This window comes from Drosophila albomicans, chromosome 2L, assembly GCF_009650485.2.
Source record: "Drosophila albomicans strain 15112-1751.03 chromosome 2L, ASM965048v2, whole genome shotgun sequence".
Classification (NCBI taxonomy): Eukaryota; Metazoa; Arthropoda; class Insecta; order Diptera; family Drosophilidae; genus Drosophila; species Drosophila albomicans.
The window spans coordinates 28,313,399-28,319,398 of NC_047628.2; positions in this window are offsets into that span (position 1 = coordinate 28,313,399).

A 6,000-nucleotide genomic window follows, 5' to 3' on the forward strand; every position below is an offset into this window, starting at 1 on the left:
TTCAATACAATAAATATAGCCTTTGGTATATTTGAGTATTTTTGCGGTATATTAAATTGGTATATTTTTAGAATATGGCTTTCAATACATCCGATGATTTGTTTTAGTAGTTTTGAGGTATACTAATTTGGTACATTTTGTTGAATATGGTCTTTGGTATATTTAGTATTTGATGGTAAATTAATGTTGTATATTTTGCGAATATGGTATTTTTGAAAATGAATAGCGGTAAACTTTCTTAAGCGGTAAGCTTTCTTTTCATTTCTGTTTTTGAAATAGCTTTGAAATTTCTGGTAAAATGTATTTGTATAATCATCTAACTATCCAGGATCCTTCTTCATATTCTTGGTATATCTTATCACTACTTTGTTGCCTCTTCTTTCTTATAGGTCATCTGTAAGTCATGCACTCTCGTCCTCAGCCTGGCCACTTGTATTTTTTTGTAGGAAATTTTTTGCATGATTTCATTTTCGGTTCGATGCTAATCTCGAGCTTTGAAATTTTGGCACAAATCGCCCGTTTTTTAATAGACAACAACCGAATTGTTGTTGTTGCTGCTTTAGTTGTCTTCGATGTTGTTGTTGTTGTTGTTGCTGCTGTTGTTGTTACTGTTCCTGGCCATATTTTAGTGCGCATTTCGTGTTTTTCGATAATTTATTACAGTTGCCCAATAAACGACGCTTTGCTTTTGCTTTATTTCAGCTTTTTGTGGGTCGCCGACAAAAACAACAACAACAACAACAACAACAGTGAACGAAATTCGAAAAATCGCATAAAAATAATAATAAAACTTTTTTTTATTGTCAAATTCGCATTTATATTTGTGCGATTAGATTTTCAGCTTTTCTTACCTGTGCAATTTGCGTTCGTCTCTTTTTTTTTTGCTTCGCTAGTTTTCTATCAAATTTCATTCGTCACACGCAAAATCTGAGTTAAAGTTCCCACGCATTTTCAGTTCGTGATTATTTTTAAAGCAGTTCAGTTCAGTTGAGTTGTTGTAAAATGAAATCGAATCTTATTGTTCTTTTGCCTCTTCGCCCTAAGCTTAAAGGCCATGTAAATTGACACAGAAACGTGGCTTTCGAGTGACTTAAAAATTAAGCGGAAAAGTAAGTGGAAAAAAAGGAATACAAGAAAGTAGTTCTAATGAATTTGCTAAGGTGAAAATATATAACAACTACTGCTGAAATGTGACTGAATTCTGCTGATACATTTTTAGCTTAATATCAGCTCTAACTTACAGACGGATTACTTTCTTTTCTCGCTGCTTTGAAGCGCAGTTAAAGCCGCTTGGAATCGAGCAAGTGACAGCGACAACTTGCCACAGAAATGACATGCAAAGCAGTTGTCATTATGATACAGGCACAAAAAGAGTGAAAAAGTAATGTATTTAAATCAACGTATAAAATGAAATTGTTTAAATTGTTGGCCATAAATCAGATGCGCCACAAGACAAGGGAAACGACGGCGAACAGCGAGTCACAATTTTGCGCTCGATTTCACTGCTCAACTCAAAACTTCACCTGTTCGCACTGAGACAATGGCTTTCGGCTTTGGTGACATGCAGCATGCTCCTTCTTGCCCCCTGCCATACAAAACACAACAACAAAACACAAGACAGTGTGTGACAAGTAGGGGCAACTCAATTGCGGCACTTGTCGCGCGACACTTCACTTCAATTGAAAGGCACAAAAAACGAAACGAAGCGAAAAACAACAACAACTGCTGAAACTCAAATGAAATAAACTGAAATTTCGGTTCGGTCAGCAAAAGTGACGACTCGCATATGATTGGATCAGTGGAGCGATGGAGCATTGGATCCGCAGCATGACATGACAGAAAATATTGTGATTTTTCACGTATTTACCGAAATTTTAAATATATTTTTGGAAACTCGCCTCGTTTTGTGGTTGTCGTCGTTGTCTTTGGGTTGTCTTCTGTTTAGTTGTTGTTTTTTTTTTTTTATGGTTTAATTTACGGCACAAAGTTGACAGGCGCGTCTGCCCACTCAAAGGTTAAACGAGCCTCGGTCTCAGTCCAGTTTCAGTCAGTCAGCGAGACGTGCAGACACAATAAGCGCTAAATGACATGACCAGATAGCCAGTGCCTCCTCCAACTCAAACTCCTACTCCAGCTACAGCTGCTGCTGCTCCTGCTTCCATATGAGTTTGCAGTTTATGGCTTACAAGAGATTTGCTTTGCCTGTCCCTGTCTCTGTTCCTGTCCACGCATTCTGATTTAATCACAGCGGACGCCGCCTTTAAACGTATTTTTCGGCTTGATTTTTGATACTCTAACTTGGGGTATGAACATGTTGACAATGCGGTGTGTAAATTTTAAAAGAAAGTTCTTAGTTTCGACTGCCTTGTCATTACCATTTTTAATGCTGTAGTCAAAGAATTTTGCCTTCATTATACATAAATTATTATTATCTTAAATGTTTAAAAATTGCTCTTTTCCGGCTTCAGCTACAGCTACATTTTAGTCAAGGAATTCAGCCTTTATTTTAGCCAAATTATTTGCATCTAAAATATTTAAAGATTGCTTTTTTACAAGTCCAGCTACAGCTACATTTTAGTCAAGGAATTCTAATTATTTCATTTTAACTATTTTCATCTAAAACGTTCAAAGATTTAACCTTTACAGCTCCAGATGCATCTTCAATTTAGTCAAGAAAAAAGACCTTTTTTATTAAATTGTTTTCATCCAAATATTGCTCTTTTACAGGCCATTGTTGCATCTCATTTTCTATCATATTCTTACATTGTTGTTTTATAATTTATGTATTAACTTACAAAGAAATTTACTTCCTCTCTAGAGTATTCAAACTGCGCCTTTTACCAGTTCACCTTCACATCTTCTTCTCTGATTATCTTTATTTTATTATTTTCGTTTACGCTGAATGCAAACCATCGCCTTAATTGTGCAGAACGAAATGCTTGCTCCACTAATTAAAAGCCAAAAAAAAGAGGAAAAAACATAAATGCCTAAAAAATTGCATTTCATTATATTTCATTTCAGTTTGTTTAACAAATTTGCTGACAAGCGCGCTGACAGCGCACAACAAAACGAAAGACTTAAGGCACAAACTTGGCTGGCTGTCTGGCCACTTGACCCCAACACACGCACAATGCGTAAACCTCAATACCTACAACAACAACAACAAACAACAATAATTTTAGCCGCTTTCCCGCCGCACAAATTAAACCGAAATTTCAATTTTGCACTGCGCCACACACAACGCTCGATGCTCGGGTGCGAATACAAATGGCTATGGATATGGTTATAATCGGCATTTGTCTTTTGCGACGCAAATGCCACAATCAATGGACAACAAGAGAGAAAAATGTACGAGCACAAAAGCCAAACCCAATATGTAGCAACAATCAACGAAAAAACACAACAAGTAAACTCTCTGAAAACTGAAAGTTGAGATAAGAGTCGGCAATTTTCGCTTGCTACCTGTTCACATTTCGAACATTTCAAACAATGCCAAAATGTGTAGCTCGAAAATGAAGCCGTAACAATTATATTTATTACTTTCTTTGCCTCCGAAATTCTTATAGCATTCTTCGTTTTTTTATCTCATTGCGTGTGAATCTCCACGGTAGTTCACAAAACGCCCACACAACATGCCCAAAGGGGGGCGTTTGTTTTGGGTTTTTAGATGGAAAATTGCCAACATTTTGCAGGTAGTTGAGCACTTCCATAGAAAGAGCTATACATTATACTCTATTTACTGAAAAGCAACATTTTTATGCTATCCATCGACAGGTTTTGCACTCGTAATCAATCTCGTTATTTACTATTTAGCGCCTGCTCTTAAAATTCGCATTAAAAGCGCTTGATTGCCTATAAATAAAATGGTAAATAGCAACGATCATTAACATCGTTTTCACATGCAAACGTTGTAAAAATGATAATCCAACCTATCCTATCTCTTATAGTTAACATTCTTTATTCATTTGGCAATCGTTTGGGTTGCATAATTTCCAATTTGATGTGGCGCCATCTATTGCTCGGCAGCCGTACTCTTTAACTGCATTCTGGTCGTTTTTTTTGGTTCATCAGGTTGTGAGACTCCCGTTTTGAGTCACGTTTTAGATATCTGGAAACGCATCTGGCGCAATTAATTTAAACGCACGCAGTAATATCTCATTTTTCGGCCTAAGAGTAAAGTTGGCAGCGAAATTCATAGAAGCCATTGCCCATAAAGCATTGAAATGAGACGAGAGACGAGGCTGCTGCTTCTGCTGCCGTTGCATGCCACTTGTGAGCTTCAGAGATTCCACTTGTTACTCCATTTACAAGTTCCTAAGAATTATGATTGAGATCGCGGGCCTATCATAAAAACCAACTTTATTTGGAAATTTAGTTGTAAAACTCAGCCAGAACAGCCCCACAAAAATGAAACGGGGGCAAATGCCAGGCAGACGGCTTGAAGAAAACTTGTCGCATAAATCTTGGACAACATTTTCATTCCGTTTCAAACAGAACAACATAATATACAAATCCAAAAACACGCCCTACGAAATTAGACCGGACAAGTGTCGTTTGGTCAGTTGCGTTGAACCTGGACTTGGACTTCAAGTTGAAGTTGGAGCTCAACTGCAGCGGAAGTCAATGAAAAACAAGCGCACGCCAGCAGCTCGAATACCAAGAAGTTTGGCTCGGCAATCAGACAAAGTTGTCGCCAGTTGTCTCCGCGAGACTTTGACTTCAACTTCAACTCCAACTCTGATTCCGTTTTCAATACCTACTTGAAGCACTTTTTTTTTCTTTGCTTTTCATTTTTTAGTCGTTTTTTTTTGTGGTTCGTGCGTCGTCGTCGTCTGTTTGGAGCACTTTTTGGGGGCTTTGGCTTTGGCGCGAGTTTGACTAATTAAAGCGCAGAGTTTGGGCATTTTTAATTTGTACGCTTGTAAAATGAAATTAACTTTTTTCTCTTGTTTGTTGTTGTTTTGGTTTTTTACCTATCTATCTCTCGCTTGCACTGCGCACCTCTCTTTGTCTGTCCTTCCTTATGTCTGACTGTGATTTCGTGCAGCTTGTTTCCTTTTGAACTTTGAATGGTGCGTGTCGCTTTCAATACTCTATGTGGTTAAAGTGTGGTTTACTTGCCTAACGATAAGTGACAAACTCGAAGGAATATATAATTGAGTTTTAAATTGAGTTCATATGCATTTCATAATAAAGAATATAATCTACTTCGACCTAATAATCGTTACAAATTTATCTTGCAGCTTAAATCTTTCGAGATCATTTCGCAAACAAATCTAGATTAGAATGTAGAAATCTTGATTTAAAAACTTATTGTTTTAAAATTCGTCTAGATTGAAAAGTAGATTTAGGAACTTTTCGATCTAAAGATCTTATCGTTAAGCAACATTTAAAGGTTGAAAAAATGTTCTTGGTTTAACTTTAAACCATTTTTGATTGCGAAATCATTTAAAAAAAATCTAGATTGAAAAGTAGAAATCTTGATTTAAGAACTTTTTTATCTTCAGAACTTTTTATCAAGATTTTTAGGTTAAACAAATGTTCTTTATATTTTGAACTACTCTTGATTTAGATTCTTGAAACAAGGTTATATAATCTTGAATCAAGCATGGGAAGTCTAGAATTGTTGTAGATTTTCGATCTTGATTTGAGATATTACCTTATTTCAGTTTTGACATCTATTGATTGATATTGATTCAAGATTTTATTCTTGATACCAATAATAAAAATAAACATAAGAATGACCTATCATTTAAATCTTTTGCGATTATTCTTTCTTCAAAGCTGTTTATCACAATTATATTACTTTTTTCATCCAATTTAATAAAAAACAGATATTATAAATTATGTTAAGATGTAACTTTTTTATGATTATTCATTCTTCAAATCTGTTCATCACAATTGTCTAACTTTTTGAACCCAACTAAATCTTATAGAGTATTTCAAGTTCCGGTTTGCACTGCAATTGGTGTTTTCAGCTTTTTTTTGGGGTTCTTTTCG